The 17,392-nt window shown below is 40.7% G+C and overlaps 1 protein-coding gene across 2 annotated transcripts in view; it reads left to right on the top strand.

Moving 5' to 3' along the window:
• The window catches only part of RNASE9 (ribonuclease A family member 9 (inactive)), a 194,018-nt gene extending 193,673 nt beyond the window's left edge, over positions 1-345 (top strand). For both annotated transcript variants that reach the window (XR_006218715.1, XR_006218721.1), the window contains one exon: positions 95-345. The gene's annotated coding sequence lies outside the window, so the exon portion shown is untranslated. The remainder of the gene's footprint in view (positions 1-94) is intronic.
• The last annotated feature ends 17,047 nt before the right edge of the window (positions 346-17,392 follow it).

The raw sequence follows: 17,392 nt of genomic DNA, 5'->3' as shown, positions 1-17,392 counted from the left end.
GCCGAACACGCAGGCCGGCCCCCATTTCCATGGCGACACACCCAGATTCAATCGCCCGAGGCTAGGCTAACAACTTTATCTGCATTCTTTGCAGAGCTGGAACATGACTCGCGCCGCACTCTACTCGCTGGGGAAGTCTACCAAAGCATCCCTGCACCCACTTTCGTCCTCAGGGCCGAAGTTTCCCTCAAGGAAGCCTATTCGAGATGAGGGCTGGAACCCGGAAGAGGGCCCCGAAAACCTTTTATCTGGAACCTCATTCCCGATTGTGTCTAGAGCAAACCATGAGGGATTTGAAAAGAGAAAAATTTAAACCTTGTATCCTGCAACTCCAGAATAAAATTAAATGAGCCTGTGTCTGAGATGTGTCAAACAAAATTTGCATCGAGGCGGCAAATTTTTTTTTGCAGTCCTAGGAACTGCAATTTGGAAGACTTAGATTTGGGAGGAAAACCAAATAGTGCTCCACTGACGGGGGGGGGGGGGGGGGGGGGAAGCAGAGGGTCTTTAAAGGAAAAAAAAAAGGGGGGGGTGCAGAGGGGGGATTCCAAGAAGACTTACATATGATGTAACTTACATACAATGATTAGCTAAAACAGTCTAATTTCTGTTAAATTTCCAGCTTGCTTTCTGGGACTGCAGGAAGCCAAGATGTTGCAGTTTGGCAGTGAACTATACTTAAAGTTCATGTTCCCTGCAGAGGTGGACTTGCATAAGCCCCACTTCCCTAATGGCCTTCTGGCTCCATTTTTCCTGACAGCAGTAATTCCATTTCAATTTTTTCTTTTCATGTTTTCCCCTTTTGACCAAGATTTTTCCTTGGAAAGCATTAATGATCAACCATTGGATCATCTGTTGCCTACTTATCTAGGAAGGTTCATTCCTAGAAGGTCGTGTCCCACAGAGGAGGGAAAATGAAATGTTATAAAGAATGTCACTAAGACCATACAGTCACAGCAACAAAGAGGTTTTCAGGAAGCAAGTCTTGGGCATTGTCCTCATCTTAAAAGTCCATGAAGTTGATAGTTGACTTGTCTTCAGGGGTTGCCAATGGATAGCCATGGTTGATCATTTTATTTTAAGCCTTAGTGTGTCCATAATTTTGACATTTTAGATGGTCAAACAACAGTGAGACATACAAAGCATCAGTAATGTAATTATAATTAAAAAGGAACACATAAGAACAATAATAAGTATGATTATTTGTAATCCAGATCTTAGAAGGGGAGTCCTGTGGGGAGTCAACTGAAAAAGTCTGAAAACTTAAAATTAAACTGAGTTAGAGGGCTGAAAGAAACTCCTTTTAATGATGGCCAGTTTAAGTTTCCAATTCAGCCTGCTATGAGGTGTTAATCTAGTTGCGCAGCAGGAAGTATTAGCGATGGCACAGACTCAGTCAACAGCCAGGAAGTAATCCAAATCTCTTTTGTTGTCTTGTACAACTCAGGCAAGGGAATCTAGAGACCACTGAGCTCTAATGGCCCTAGCAGTGGATCAGGCTATTCTTTTTTTTTCTTTTTAAAGTAGGCTCCAAGCCCAGCAGGGTCACAACCCTAGATCAAGACCTGAGCTGAGATCAAGAGTCGGATGCTTAACCAACTGAGCCACCCAGCAACCCCCCCCACCCCCAGATCTGGCTATTCTATTAACAGTCTAGGGCAGATTCTTAACCATGGCCTCATTTGCAGAAGATCCTGCCAGGAAAAAGGATTCCAAAAAAGGATCCCAAAATGGATCCCCAAATCCATTCTTTCATTAGGGTTGTACCCTGTGGGAGGTCACAGTCCTGAGAATGTGTGTAGCCATTGTCTTCCTATTTGGAGGAGTTGTCATCTGGGTAGTCATTTATAATGGATAGAAAACTCTCTTGTTTCTATGGTAAGTGTTTAGGGCAGGAAAGATCCCTGTGACCAACTGAAGTATAGTGAAGGGAGAAATTGAATAACCTAGGAGATATTGTCCCATTCTTTTCTGACTGTCTAGGCAGGTAAATGTCCAAGGTTGTCACTTATAGGCACGGGCAAAAATATATTCTGTGGGAGTGCAAAATATTCCTTTTTAAGTCTGATTATCAACAGACTCATTTGTAGGTATGGAGGGTAAGACAGGAGAAAACCAGGGGTCTGTTTTATTCAAGCAGCCAGATAAATGCTTCTTTTGATATCATAGCTTAGTTGAAAGAACCTTGTGCAAAAGAGGGTCTTACAGCCAGAAGAGTCTGTTGGAAAACTAGTCAGGCTCCAATGTGTTTTTATAAGGCAAGGGCTAGTGGCAGATAATTCTTTTTTTTTTTTTAATCTTTTTTTTTTTTTTGGTTTATTATTTATTTTGAGAAAGAGAGAGAGAGAGCACAAGCGGGGGAGGGCAGAGATAAGGAGAGACAGAATCCCAAGCCGGCTCCTTGCCATCAGCACGAAGCTGGACTGGAGCTCAAACTCACAAACCAAACCGTGAGATCATGACTTGGTCAAGAGTCAGTTGCTTAACCGACTGTTCCACCCAGGCACCCCTGGCAGGTAATTCTTGATGAAGTTTAGAACAAGATTGGAGGGTGACTATCCATGGGAGATGTTGCCCAGGTCAGTTCTTGGGCAGGGATTAGGGTAAAGCAAGGAGAGTTTCCCTTTCGAAGGAGGTAAGGCTATTTTAACATGGTAAGTAAGGTCAAAAGGGGCTGTCTGATTTATGGTGACATTGGAGAGAAAAGAGAGGTTGTAAACAGGGATGACCGAAGGGGCACTGTATCCTCCATAGCCTGTAGTGGCCTGATGGTGGCAGATCCAACAGTCAGAAAGATTTCCTGCCTGTGCTAAACTCTGGGATATTTGTGTGACTGTTTTTCCTCTGTGACAAAACAGGGAGGAGGCATCAAGTCAGGAAAATAATTTCTTTAAATGAAATAAAGGAAAAGAAACTAAAGGAGGATAATAGCAGCACCAATTTAAGAGTAAGAAGATACTATAGTAGTAGAATGGGTTTTTAGCCAAAGGAGGGATTTTTACCACCAGTGGAGAATCCCAACTTTGTGTGAAAGAGCAAAGATCATAAGGATTCTTAGAAGGAACAATAATCTAAGAATTTCAACCAGCTTAATTGTCTTCATATATCATTGCAATAACTGGCATCTCTGGATTTTGTTTTGTTTTGGGAAGTGGCAAACAATAATGTAATTAGAATAACGTAATCAAAGAGATTTCAGCAGTAAAGGGAAATCAAAGAGCTAAACAGTGGGTAATAACTATGACAAAGGATTGATACACTGGTCTGGTCCTGACTCTTGCAAAAGCAGTTTACATCAGATGCTGGTGGCTTCCAGTCCAGGACTCAAAGAGTCATTTGGAATAAGTTTAAGTTTTCTGGAAATTCTTAGTTGGCTGCCTCTGGTAGGTAGAGAAGACCATTTAGGAGGAGGAGCCTTTTCTAAATGAGAAATATGAATCCATGAGTCAGTGTTTCCTCAGCTTGGCAGCATAAGGACTGGTTAATTAATACCTGGTATGTCCCCTTCCATCAGGGCTTTAGAGCATCCTTATGAAGGTGTCTTTTTCAGTGAACATAATCTCCAGGTTGGAGGTCATGATGGTGTATGTCTTTGTTTCCCCAGGGCAAGTTATGTAAAGATTGTTCTAGAAGCTGGGAGTTAGCCTTTATTTTCAAAAAACATTTTTAATGTGTATTTATTTTTGAGAGAGAGAGACAGAGTGCTAGCAGGGGAGGGGCAGAGAGAGAGGGAGACACAGAATCCCAAGCAGGCTCCAGGCTCCAAGCTGTCAGCACAGAGCCCAACGTGTGGCTCCAACCTATGAACCGTGAGATCATGACCTGGGCCGAAGTCAGAGGCTTAACTGACTGAGCCACCCAGGCACCCCAAGAAGCTGGGTGTTAGCCTTTAAAGCTTTAACAAGTTCCTTGCACTACATTAGGAATTTCCTTTAAGCAAAACTAGTTGATACATGCTTTTATCTAGCCTCATAAGCCTGCCAGTAGTAAGTTCAATAAGAGATTATCTGTTCTTTCCAGGACAAGTTAAGCAAGACCAGTTGCAGAACTTTAGGCCAAGGCAGTTTAAAAGACTCTATTAGTTTAGCTAATTTAATGATTCCATTAATACATTCTATCAATCCTAAAGATTGGGGTTGATAAGCACAATGGAAATGCTGCAGAATGGGCCACATTTTGCAGATAGATTGGATTACTCAGCTAGTAAAATGAGATCCCAAATCGCTATGAAGTTCAGAGGGAACTCTCCAGGTAGGAATAATCTTTTCTAACAATGTCTTGCCTGCTGCTCTGGTGGTGGGTTTCCAACATGGAAATTAACTCAACCTACCTACTGAGAAAACATATAAATCATTGCTAGTATATATTTATATCCTTGGCAGGGCAGCAACAGGATGAAATCCATTTGCCATAGCGTGAAAGGTCCAGAAGGCAAAGGGGAATGTCCCATACAAGTATGAATAGGCTTTCCAGAATTCTGTTTTGGGTAAATCTGACAACTAGGGTATACCTGTGAGATGATTTTTGGTGATGGCTTCTAGTAGTATTGTCTTCCCAATGAGACCATCTTATCAGTATTCTAATGTGTCAAATCATGTATATATTGCGGGACATGTCTCTGTAGGCAATCGGAGGACGGGTTGATAGGATTTATCCATTGATTTTATCTGAGGTCAGATTTATAACCTTGTTCCGTCCATTTCTTTCTATTTTGCCAAACAGTTAACTGTTGGGCTTCTGTTATTTTACGTTTTTGATTGTCAGCAAATTCAGGAGACATGGAAGTTTCAGGTGCCTTTATTAAAGGTGAGGGCTGACTTAAAGCTGCTGAGTTAGTAATTGCATCAGGCAAATGACTTCCTTTGCTTTTCTCTGTTTGCCATAGAGTGTCCTAGAATTTTAATGATCACCAAATCTGGGTAGTTGAATAACATTTAAAAAATTTGTAATGTTTATTTATTTGGGGGGGGGGGAGGCAGAGAGAGAGGGAGACACAGAATCCAAAGTAGGCTCCAGGCTCTGAGCTGTCAGCACAAAGCCCAAAGTGGGGCTCAAACTCATGAGCTGTGAGATTATAACCTGAGCTGAAGTTGGACACTCAGCCAGCTGAGCCACCAGGCACCCCAGATACCATTTAATAGATCTAATACATAAGAACTATTTTTTATTTTCTGTTCAGAAGAAGTCAAGAAACCTCTTTGTTTCCAGAGCATACCAAAATCATGAGCAACACCAAAGGCGTATGTACTATTGGAATAGATGTTAGCAGCTTTATCTTTACCTAGAAAATAGGCTCTAGTTAAGGCAAAGACTTCTGCCTGCTGAACAGAAGTGGCCGTTGGTATGGGTTTAGCTTCAGCGGTTTCAGTTAGATATTATAGCATAAGCATCTAGATAGAGACTGGTTTTATCCTTTAAATAGGATCTGTCAGTAAGCCAGATTAATTCAGCATTCTTGAGATAAATTTCCTATAAATCAATCCAAGGGGTTAAAAGTTGATTAGTCAGCCTTAAACAGTCATGAGAGGTTTCATCAGTTGGCAGAGGAAGAAGTGTGGCTGGGTTTAAGGTGTTACAGGAAGCAATGGTCATGGTGAGGGGGTGGGGAGCAAAAGTCCTTCATTGGAGGTTAGCCTGCTGGTAGATAAGAGCTGAGTGTGAGGGGAGTGAAGCAAAGCTTCTACTGAGTGGATGGTAACTAGAGAACCCATCACTCTTTCTTTTATGCGTTGCGGCAAGTTGGCAGTAGCTGCTGTTGGCCTCATATGAGGAGGGAGGACCTTAGCTACTAGATCTAATTGTTGGCTCTAATAACCTATGGGCCTATGTTGATCCCCATGGCATTGAGTAAGTACACATATGGCATTTCCCATAATTTTGTGGAAAAAAAGGAAAAAAGCAACTTGTAATTAAGATGACCCAGTGCAGGTAAGTCACGAAGGCTGTCTTTAATGAGGAATCTTGAGCCTTTTTGACCAGATGAGAAGTTTAGTCCGATCAGCTTTAGGAAGAGTATAAACACTGGGCTATGGCAAAAAAAAAAACCAAAAACAAAAACAGTGAAATCCAGTTCCTACACTACACTGCTAGTCTCCCCGATCCTCTGAGCTTTTTGTGCTATGGCAAGGGAAGGATAAAATGCCCTGACTCCTGTCTGGATCTAGATGGAGGCCATGATCAATAATTAGATGCCCCAGTATTTAACTTGAATTTGCAACTCTGGAGTTTCTCTTTTGACATTTTATGTCCTTTTTTTTTTTTTTTTTTTTTTTGCTAATTCTCAGAGGAGATGGACAGTGTCTTCCAAGGATGTCTCTTCTGAGGGGGAACAGAGGAGGAGATCATACACATATTGCAAAAAGGAAGAATTCTGAAAAAAAAAATGATATCAGCAAATCAGCCTTCAGAATTTGAGAAAAATAGGTAGGGCTTTTGGCAGAGCCCTGAGGCATAACAGTCCAGGTAAATTGTTGATTTTCCCATGTAAAGGCAAACAGGTATTGGCTTTCAGGGTCAGTACAAAGATCTATGACAGTGAAGGTTGTGCTTTCTGGAGATAAGACTGAAAGTAGAGTATGAAGATTTGGCACAACTGGGTGCTGAAGAATAACGATATTGTTGATAACTCTTAACTCCTGAACAAACCTTCATTCTCTTCCATGGGATTTTTGTACAGGAAGGAAGGGGATATTACAAGGGCTTGTATATTGAACAGTTAGGCTTTGTGTGTGTTTTAAAAAAATTTTTTTGGCCTTATTTAATATATTCCTCAATTATGGGCTTGATTCCTTGAACAGCCTCTGTATGTAATGGATGTTGGCAGGGGCACCTGGGTGGCTCAGTCGGTTAAGTGTCTGACTTCAGCTCAGGTCATGATCTCACAGTTTGTGAGTTTGAGCCCCGCATCAGGCTCTGTGCTGACAGCTTAGAGCCTGGAGCCTGCTTTGGATTCTGTGTCTCCCTCTCTCTCTGCTCCTCCCCCCTCATGCTCTGTCTGTCTCTCCTTCAAAAATAAATAAATAAAAATATTTTTTAAAATGGATGTTGGTAAATATTTGTCAGAGGCTTTCTTTCATCCACTAGAATTTTTATAGGTGGTGCAGAGTGGATGTGGCCTCTATCAGTGGCATTTTTTTTTGCCAAAAGTTTCTCATGGATAGAATCTTGGAGACAGATGGGTGTATGAGCTATGTTATTAAAGAACACAGGGACAGGGGATGCCTGGCTGACTCAGTCCATGGAGCATGCAACTCTTGATCTCAGGGTTGTGAGTTTGAGCCCCACGTTGAGTGGAGAGATTACCTAAACATTTAAAAAAAAAAAAATCTTAAAAAAAAAAAAAAAGATAAAGAACACAGGGACAGTAACCAAGAAATCATCTTGAGATTTTTCATCAGGTTAAAATTTAAAAATATTTCCTTTTTTTGGAAAAAAGATGTGTGTCAATTGTTGTAATTGCATGTTCCTAATTTGGGTTGCTTATACTTGAATATTTAGGGCTTGTGTGGGTTTCTTTTTTGTATCTTTTTGAATAGCTTTGGAGAGCTGCCCAGCAGTAATTGACTAGGTCATGGAGTTTCATAGTAACCCAGTTAAGTTGCAGGGGTGGTTTTTGTTTTTGTTTGGTTTAAGTTGCAGGTTTTGAATAATTAATTAATTAATTAAAAATTTTTAAATCTGAGTTGCAGGTTCCTCTTGCAAACCTTCAATAAAAGCAAAATTTAACAAGGTGGAGGTGTGATGGTCAACTTTTTCAATGCCAGATGATTGCTTAAAAATGTTCTCACATCTTTCAAAATCATACAAAACCCATTCATCAGATCTTTGGACACATTTTTTGGATTTTTTTTTCCCAGTCAATAATATGGGGAAAACCATCAAGAATCTCTTTGTGGAGTCTTGTAGCTAATTTTGAGGCTTCTTTCATGTCTACAGCCTTTTTGTGGGGAAGTCCAATAAAAGATCTGTCCATACTCCTTTTTGCATCCATTCTCTAGCAAGTCTTTCATCTACTAACATGAGAATGAGCTGATAAAGATCAGAGAATCCTGGCTTATAAATTTGGACTACAATCAAGAATTGTCTAGCAAACCCAGTAGGGTTTTCTCTAGGGTTAGGAAACTCCTTGCTAATAGCTCATAGTTCAGCTTTACTCCAAGGAGAACGAGAGAGCTGGGATCCTAAAATATCATCTCCTGGCTTAACTATAAAAGATGCTACAGGTAGGGGTGGGTCCTGAGAAGTCTCCAGATAATCATAGAAAGGAAGTTCAGCAAGAAAATGAGAGAGGGATGGTGGACAGATAAGCAGTGGGGAGCAAATGGAGGGAGTGATGGAGCAGCAGAAGACTCTTCGAGTTTAGTAAGTCTCTGAGACAATTCAGAATTTGCCTTAGTTTAGAATTAGTATCCTGGAAGGAAGCAATTTTTGAGTCATGAACACATTTTGAAGACTTGAAATGATAATTAAAATAAGCTTCCCATGGGGCACCTTGGTGACTCCATTCGGTTGAGCACCCGACTCTTGATTTCAGCTCAGGTCATGATCCCAGGGTCATGGGATCAAGCTCCACATCAGGTTCCTTGCTGAGTGTGGAACCTGCTTCTGATTCTCTCTCTCTCTCTCTCTCTCTCTCTCTCTCCTCTGCCCCTCTCCCCTGCTCACTCTCTCTCTTTCACACAAACAAATTCCTCATATGGATTATTTAGTCTTCTATTCTTTCTCTAATTGATTGCACATATAAACTAACATAGGAATTTTGAAAGAGCCCCAGGTTGGCCAATTAAATTTTAAATCATCCCAGGTAATCATTGTCCAGAGAGACAGGAATTTGCAGGATGAGGGCCCATAATTCTTATACATAAAACCAGTAGGATTTCCAGACGAAGGCTGCCCAGCAGCCTATCTCTCAAAAAGCAAACTGCATTTTCAAGAGGAACTAAGTACTCACCAGGGCAACAGACAGGAAGTGAAGTCCTGAGAACAAAAGTGGCAACAGAGGACACTCAAAGCAGAACCTCAGACTGGGAAATTTGGATTACAAGAAGACTCATCAGACTCTGACTGGGACCACTGGGGAGATGACAGGGCACAACGGACCCTTGTAAGTACCTCATTTGAATCTATGAGAGAGCCAGAGGAGGGAGATGAGATGCTCTCTGGTCCCACTTCTGACGTCATGTAATGTCAAACAAAATTTGCAGTGAAGCTGCAAGGCAAACAAAAATTTATTTGGGGACTTAAGAGTTGCAATTTGGGAGACACAGATTGGGAGAAAATCCAAATTGTGCTCTGCTGATGGGTAAAAGCAGTGGGTCTCTAATGGCAAAAAAAGAGCATTCCAAGATGGCTTACATAAATTGTTTTGCAAAATTATAATTGGCTAAAAGAGTCTAATTCCTGTTGAATTCCAGCTTTCCATCTGGGGCTGCAAGAAGCAGTATATTGCAGTTTGGCAATGAACTATATTTATTATTAAAAAAAATTTTTATATTTATTTATTTTTGAGAGAGAGAGAGAGAGAGAGAGAGAGAGAGACATAAACATATAAACATTCTGGTCACCAAAGAAATGTACTGTTATGTGACAGGCGAAGACAGTTTACCAGACTGCTCCTTGGCCAGGGTGACATTACCTTTAGAACTTCACAACATACTTTATTCTGAATTCAAGTTCAGCAACCCATCTCCAGCACAATCACTTAGACCCCCAATCTCATTGGTTTCACCCATGGCCCAGAGAAGAGTCTACCCTATGAGACTCAGCAGGCCTCCTCAGACCACATCTTTATCTTGTGGCCTATCCAACAAGAGGGCTCAGGGTCCAGGTCACATCAGACCCTACCTTGAATCCCATCCTACCCCTAACCTTGGCTAGTTTACATCTCTTACTGCCTACCTCACAAGTTTTTGACCTCTAAAGGGCACAGACTCAGGCATTTTGAGTGTGTATATCTGCTGCACTGTGAACACTGTATACAGCAGATACTTAATGGTCAAATATAAGAAATGTTTATTATTTCTCTTTAAGCCATCTCAAGCCAAGTCCCCATACTCTAATCATTTATGACCATTTTGATCTGTTTTCAACATCCCAGTCAAGAGGTTCCCAGTTTCTCAGTTTACAGTGCACTTAGTATCTCAGCAATTTTTTATAGCCCCCTTAGTTCAAAATAAATACTTAACACATTTACTTTTTAAGTAGTTGGTTCCTAACAACTTAGCAACCATTTAGAAAAAATAATACACACACTGAATGAAAAAAAATATTTGTTTATATTTCTTAGATAACTGCAAATAATCCCTAAGGGGATGTGTGTGCCTGTTGGGCATTGAACAACTTCTCAAACCTTGGAATCCAATACTGCTACCCTCATTTCCTGTTCTGGGATAATTTTCATGCAGTACTTATTTTTTTTATCAGAGGGACCTCCTAAAACCCAACTTCACAAAGATATTTTGTCATCAAAAGGAATGTTGCAACAATCTAATGTTCATATTATGAGTTACTTTGAACTGGTAGTTTGCAGAGTATACAGAGATATTGAATATGGCTGTGTTTCCCTTAAAATCTTTAAATATCCCATGGTACCCCTGAGAATTTGTACCGGGGCACTGAGTTTGGAAACTATGGCTCCAGTCACTCCATGCCACTTCCATTCCCGAGTTTATGTAGTATAGATGAGTAGACTCTGTAATCAAACTACCTGTGTATGAATTCCTTCTCCACCCCTTACTTACTGGCTGTGTGATCCAAGGCAAGTGAAAGTCTCATTCTGCCTCAGTATTCTCATCTGTAAGGTAGTGATAATAACAGTACTTACTGTTGTTGCAAGAAGTGTATAAAATGCTTGTTAAGTGTTTAGATAAGTGCCTGGAATTATAGTAATTATAATTATAGTAAATTATAGTAAATGTTGGCTATTATTATTCCCCATTGTCTCTTTTCTTTCTGGTTTCTCTAGGTCCGCCTAACCATAAATGGGGTAAGAAGAGCAACCAGAGGTGCACCCAGCCCATCAACATCAACTCTTATTGTGCACTGTTCAAAACAGTAACCACTAGCCAAATGTGGCTATGTAAATGTAAGAACATTAAGATGAAATAAAAACAAAAATTCAGTTCCTTAGTTATACTAGCCACACTGCAACTGCTCAACAGCCAGATGAGGCTAGTGGCTACCATTATCCATGGTAGAGAAACATTTCCATCATCACAGAAATTTTTATTGCACAGCATTGTTCTTATCTTTTCTAGACACTGCTACCCTGTATGTACCTAAAAGAAGCTAGAACTATGTCCATGAGGTCATGAGTTCAAGTCCTGCATTGGGCTCCACACCCAGCACGGAGCCTACTTAAACAAGAACAACAATAAACAACTAGACTATACCCTCTCCCACCTCACCCAAACTCCCATACTACCCTGCATCTTGATTAACTCACTCACTCTGGGTATAACTGAAAACATTCTTTGCCCTGGAAATGGAGTCAGGAACTGTGGTCTTTTCACACAAGTGTAAACTACCACTTCAGGAAAGGGGAAAGAAGAAACAGGGTATATGAAGAAGAGAAATCAAATTGGGACACTGTGGGTCACAGAAGCTAGGCCGATGTTTCTCACCCTATTCTCCACCATCTATTTAGCAACAACTTGGAAGGTTGGAAGGTTACTACTTGGCTGAAAGCCTGAAGAAAAAATGCTTCCAAATCTTTACAGTTTCTTTATATTCTCCAGTCATAGACTTTTATGAAATATTCCCCTCAAAATTCATTACGTTAAAGCTTTTACCTTGTAATCCCAATGTGACTATTTGGGGATAGGGACTTTAAAGAGGTAATTAAGGTTAAATAAGGTCATAAGGGACCCTAATCCAGTATGACTGGTGTCATATAAAAAAAGGAAGAGACACCAGGTATATGTGTGCACAGACAAAAGGCCATGTGAGGACACAGTGGACAAGGCAGCTATTTGCAAGCCAAGGAGAGAGGCCTCTAGACACCTATATCTTGGACTTCAAGCCTCCAGAACTGTAAGAAAATAAATTTCTGTTGTTTAAGCCACTGGTCTGTTGTATTTTGTTATGGCAGCCCTGGCAAACTAATACACCTCTCCAGTGTAAGTGAGAAGACCCCAGCCCACAAGTAAGATGGCACATACTAGGGATAATATTGACACTATTCACCTGGATCGCACAGGAATCAACCAAGCAGCCAACACCAGCCATAAACACCTGATGCCAGCCACACTGGAGTACCTCAGCTGGATATTCACCCTGGTTGGGACCGCAGGTGACAGTATTACTCAGTACACAAATTCACCTCAAGATGGTGCTTAAGTTTGTTCATTCATTAATTTAATAGCCATTTATATAGCAACTTCCATGTGCCAGGCATTGAGCATAAAAAAAGACTCCATCCCAAATATCGTGTATTCTGCCACCTCTGTGCTTCTTCCTTTTTCATTCTGGCTGGCAAATGATGTGAGTGCAGAAGCATTAAACCGTAAGTCAGAAGAACTGGACTTTTCGCGCCGTTTCAATCTCTCACTTAGTTTAAGTAACTATAGTTTACAGAGCCTCCGTTTCTATATCTATAAAATATAGTCTTGCCTTCCCTGTCCATCTTGTAGTGGGTTTTGAAATCAAAATATAAAAGTGCTTTATTAACTGGGAGCAAGTTACAAATAGTATCATGACTTTTTGTAATTCTCTGCCTGTTGATCTACTCGAGACAGAGCTCAAATCCAAGTTATCCATGCACAATAATATAATAATCCTTCTTTATAGTTCTAAAGTTTTCTCTGGCTTCTCTGGCTGGAAGTGATTTCTTCTTTCCCTGAACTTGCATGATACTGTTTAACTCATTTGGTGTGGAGCACATTTTGCATCATGAATTTCTCGTATTCATATTTTTCCACGTAATAAAAGATACTCATGTTGATATTTTGTACGGTGACTTTTCACATTATGTCTCCCTAACAAGAGTGTGCGTTTCTTAAGGAGTGTCTTTCACAAAGAGTAGATATTTAACAAATATGTGTAGATGTATCAATCGTTTCAATTTTACCATCTGTAGTAGGTCAAAAAGCATGGCCACCATATTTCGCAGCTCCTCCCATCAAGGTGTGAAGTCCATTTCCCCATGCCTTGAACCTGGGCAGCCTTATGACTTGCTCTAACCATTAGATGTAGTAGGGATGAAGTTGTGCTAATGCTGGAGCTAGGCATAAAGATGTCTTAGAGCTTCTCCTTTCACCCTGTTGGACCATTGCCCTAAGCACCGCCATGCCATAAAGAAGCCCCATCAGGCCAGCACATTCAGTTGCCAGACATGTAAGTAAGGCCATCTTGGACCATTCTGTTGTTACCAGTCACCACTGCACACTCATGAATGAGCCTGGGTAAAACCAATGAAAGAACCATCCAGCCAACATGCAGAATCAGAAGTTAAAAACATACATCACTTTGTTTGGCGCTGTTTGTTGTGCAGCAACAGACAGCTGAAGAGCAGAAGTATTTCTTCCCTCCAGGTAGGTAGGATTTTTCTCCTATCTCTTTTATGGCCCTTCTCACAAATTACTACCTTGCTTTCTGGGTAATTACCTTCTGACCACTACCAGATTGTAATGTCATTGAGGGTGAAACAACTTATTGGCTTTAGATTTCTCCTAAAATACTATACCCAGAACTGTAGGTAGTAGGTGATGAGTCCATTTGCAGAATAAGTAATGGCTCCTTCCAAGGGAGTCTTGAAATTCAAGTCCCAGAGGAGTTTATTATAAAGTGGTTTTCATTATGATAGCACTTAGACAGCCACTGTCTTAACTCTGTCCCACAGCTTTATAGGGGTGGTTAGTGTGTGGGTAGAGGTTAGTATGGCATGGAAAGAGAGCTTTAACAGGACATTATTCAGGGAATATTCCATCACACCTTCCTTCAGTGCCCCCTATACCTGTCAGAACATGCTTTATATTGGTTAACATTTACTTCTCCTTTTGCTTCTCTAGCCACACACCCCTATATTTAACCTATAATGAAAACATCACCAGGAGCCCAAACTACTAAATGAATAAGCCATTTTACTATTCCATCCCTTTAAGATCCTTGGTAATGTATCCAATTATCCCTCTCTCCCACTTTTTTTATAAAGATAAAACTAGATTTAAAAAGGCACCAAATATGGCTTTGTCGACAGTGGAGAGTCATAAAAGGACAGATTTGGGAATATATGTATAAGCAATGTACAAATAATGAGCGCTGCTCCATTCTAGAGTGAACGCTTGAACTTCCGTGCCAGAAACACCAGAAAGAGCAGTAAACTGGCCTGTCCCCCTGTAGAGCCACAAGCCCTTCCTCTTTTGTATCCAGAGGTTCCTTGGTTCATTAAACGCCTGTGGGACCCAACTGGTGGATGGATACCAGTGTCTAAGTAGAAGCTGGTATCCACAACCTGGGAAAGTTGTGTCTAAAAATCAGAACCCAAGTTAAGTCTCCAGTTCCTGTAGCAGTCACAAATGCTGGGACAGCAGCAGTTCCTTTATCATTAAATATGTGGGGTAGGTTGTACTCCCTTCAGTGTTAGGCTCAGTGGAGAGGCTTCTGGCCAAACTGGCCATGGTCCTTAGAGTTATTTTTTCAATTCCTTGTTGCTTCCCAGTTGTAAGGCAGTTACAATTTGAGCTATGACAAGGGGAAAACCCAGGTGCCATTCGGGCTCTCATAGAGACCACATGAGTTTGGAGGAGGAGGCTGGTGGGGGCACTATCCCCAACGGTTGGGTCCAGTGGATACTAATAGACCTCAGAGTTCTCCTTTGGTTTCTGGGAAGGGTGAGGTAGAACCCTCAGCTAAAGGGTTCTTTAGGAAAAGGCAGCCATGCTAGCATTATTTTCAGTTAAGGAGCCTCTACATTAAATAGACCTGACCTAAAATGTCACATCTGTACCAATCAGATTTTTACCATGACCATGAACTGGAACCATCTCCCTTGACCTCCTAGTATTTCCTTCTCCTATGACAATGGGTCCTTTCCATTTGCACTTGCTTAATTAGAGGAAATTATGTCAGTAACACCTAAAACAAGGAAGATCTCTTTAAGGTGACTCACTTTTAGTCTATCATCCATCATTAATCCCAAAATAATGGTCTATTCACTCTACACTTCTATGATTAAGGAAATTCTCCTAAATTATTCTTTTTTTTTTTTTAACGTTTATTTATTTTTGAGACAGAGAGAGACAGAGCATGAAGGGGGGAGGGTCAGAGAGAGTGAGACACAGAATCTGAAACAGGCTCCAGACTCTGAGCTGTCAGCATGGAGCCCGATGCGGGGCTAGAACTCACGGACCACGAGATCACGACCTGAGCAGAAGTCCGCCGCTTAACTGACTGAGCCACCCAGGCGCCCCTATTCTTTTTTTTAAACATTTATTTATTTGGAAAGAGAGAGAGAGAGCATAAATGGGGTAGAGGCAGAGAGAGAGAGAGGATTCCAAGCAGGCTCCTCGGCGCTGTCAGCCCAGAGCCCGACACAGAGCCGGAACTCACAAATCTGGAGATTAGGACCTGAGCGAGAGCCGGAAGTTTAACCTATTATTCTTTACATAACAAGGGGCTGTTCACCTTGACTTTTGCCCCTGCTCTATCTTGAAACTCCCAACAAAGTTGAAAGAACAAAGTAAAAAGTTCCCTAAGGGTGGGGGAATCCTACATATGTTATCTCTGTCTAGGTACCCATTTAGTAGAGCACTTCAATAGGTTTGAAAATTGCAGGTATTCCCTACTTTTTGTAAGTTCAAGTTATGCCACTTTGCTTGTATGAAAGAGCTTCATTAGTACAGGTATACCTCAGAAATATTGCGTGCTCGGTTCCAGACCACTGAAACAATGCCAATATCACAATAAAGCAATGCAAATAAATTTTTTTTTGGTTTCCCAATGCATATAAAAGTTATGCATTATGTTTGAAAAAAGTATGTATCTTAATATTTTACTGCTAAAAAATGCTAACCATTAATTGAAAATAAATTTTAAAAAACCCAAAGATATACACCTTGTCATCATAACCCACAAAAGAAAATACAGATGGACATAAAAATTTTAATGTGAAAAATTTCTGGAAAATGCGGCCTAGTTGGAGCTAGGAGGATATAATTCAAAGGAGGCGAAACCAACTGAGATGTGCATTCAAGAAGGGGTCTAAAGAAATAATTCAATATTCTTGGATCTGTTTTCACTTAACAGGTATCTGAGAAGGGAAAAGCCCTTGGTATACTGACCCAAGAAATTTCTGTAATGAAGCTTACTCACATTTGTTAGCAAGTAACTCATATCTTTGAAAATTTCAGAATCTTATAATTTATTAGTGTTGCTTTTTGGAAGGATAGATTGCATGAGGCATCTGATTATGAAATAAAATTTCACTGGTGAAGAAAAGGCTAAACAATCATCTGAGCTTTCAACAAGTTGTAATCACTGATCACAGATCACTATAACCAATATACTAATAATAATGAAAAAGTTTGAAGTACTTCAAGAATTACCAAAATGAGACTCGGAGACACAAAGTGAACAGATGCTGTTGGAAAAATGGCACTGATAAATTTACTTGACACAGGGTTGCCACAGCATTCAGTTTGTTTAAAAAAACAAAACAAAACAAAACCCACAATATCTGCGAGGAGCATTAAAGTGAAGTGCACCGAAACGTGGTATGACTACACCTGGTTTCCCTAAGCTTAAGAAATCCAAAAGAGGATTTTCACTTTTACCAGAAAAGCAAAATAGCTTTCACTGTTTTGCAGCTAGCTGTGGTGGAGGCCGTTCGCACAGAAGGAAAAGTGGCACCACCAAGCTCCTTCCCTGGGAACTACACTCAGCATTAAGCCGCCATAGATTTGAATTGTCTTTGAGCATCTGTGCTTTTTTCTCCATATATTTTGTGCATCCGTTAGCAAGATGTGTCCTAAGGTATCTGAAAACCCTAAGAGATTATTTTGGGGATTCGGGACTACTCAAATTTTTTTCCATAATAATGGTAATTGTCTTTGTTTTTTTCACTTCGGCTGAGGAAAGGTTTCATAGGACTCTACTTTCGGATATGGCTGGGTAAACTTGTAGTGTCATCTGCTATGCAAGTTGAGTATGGAGGATGTATAGGGATGAACAGGAGAGTGAGTAGGATTGGCTGTATGTTGAAATGTCTGAGGGGCTCACGAGATTCTCCAGTACTTGTCAGAATAACCTCCATTGGCAGTCTCCTCGCTGGGACTAAGTTGAGACTAGTCTCAAGACTGTCTCATCTTGTCAGCAAGGTTACTAAAACATCCTTGTACTTAATTGGTTAACTCAATCAAAAAACACTTATGATGCATATGTATTTAGGACTGGGAGG

Source organism: Panthera tigris, chromosome B3 (genome assembly GCF_018350195.1).
Source record: "Panthera tigris isolate Pti1 chromosome B3, P.tigris_Pti1_mat1.1, whole genome shotgun sequence".
Classification (NCBI taxonomy): Eukaryota; Metazoa; Chordata; class Mammalia; order Carnivora; family Felidae; genus Panthera; species Panthera tigris.
This window is presented reverse-complemented; position numbering and strand designations above follow the sequence as displayed.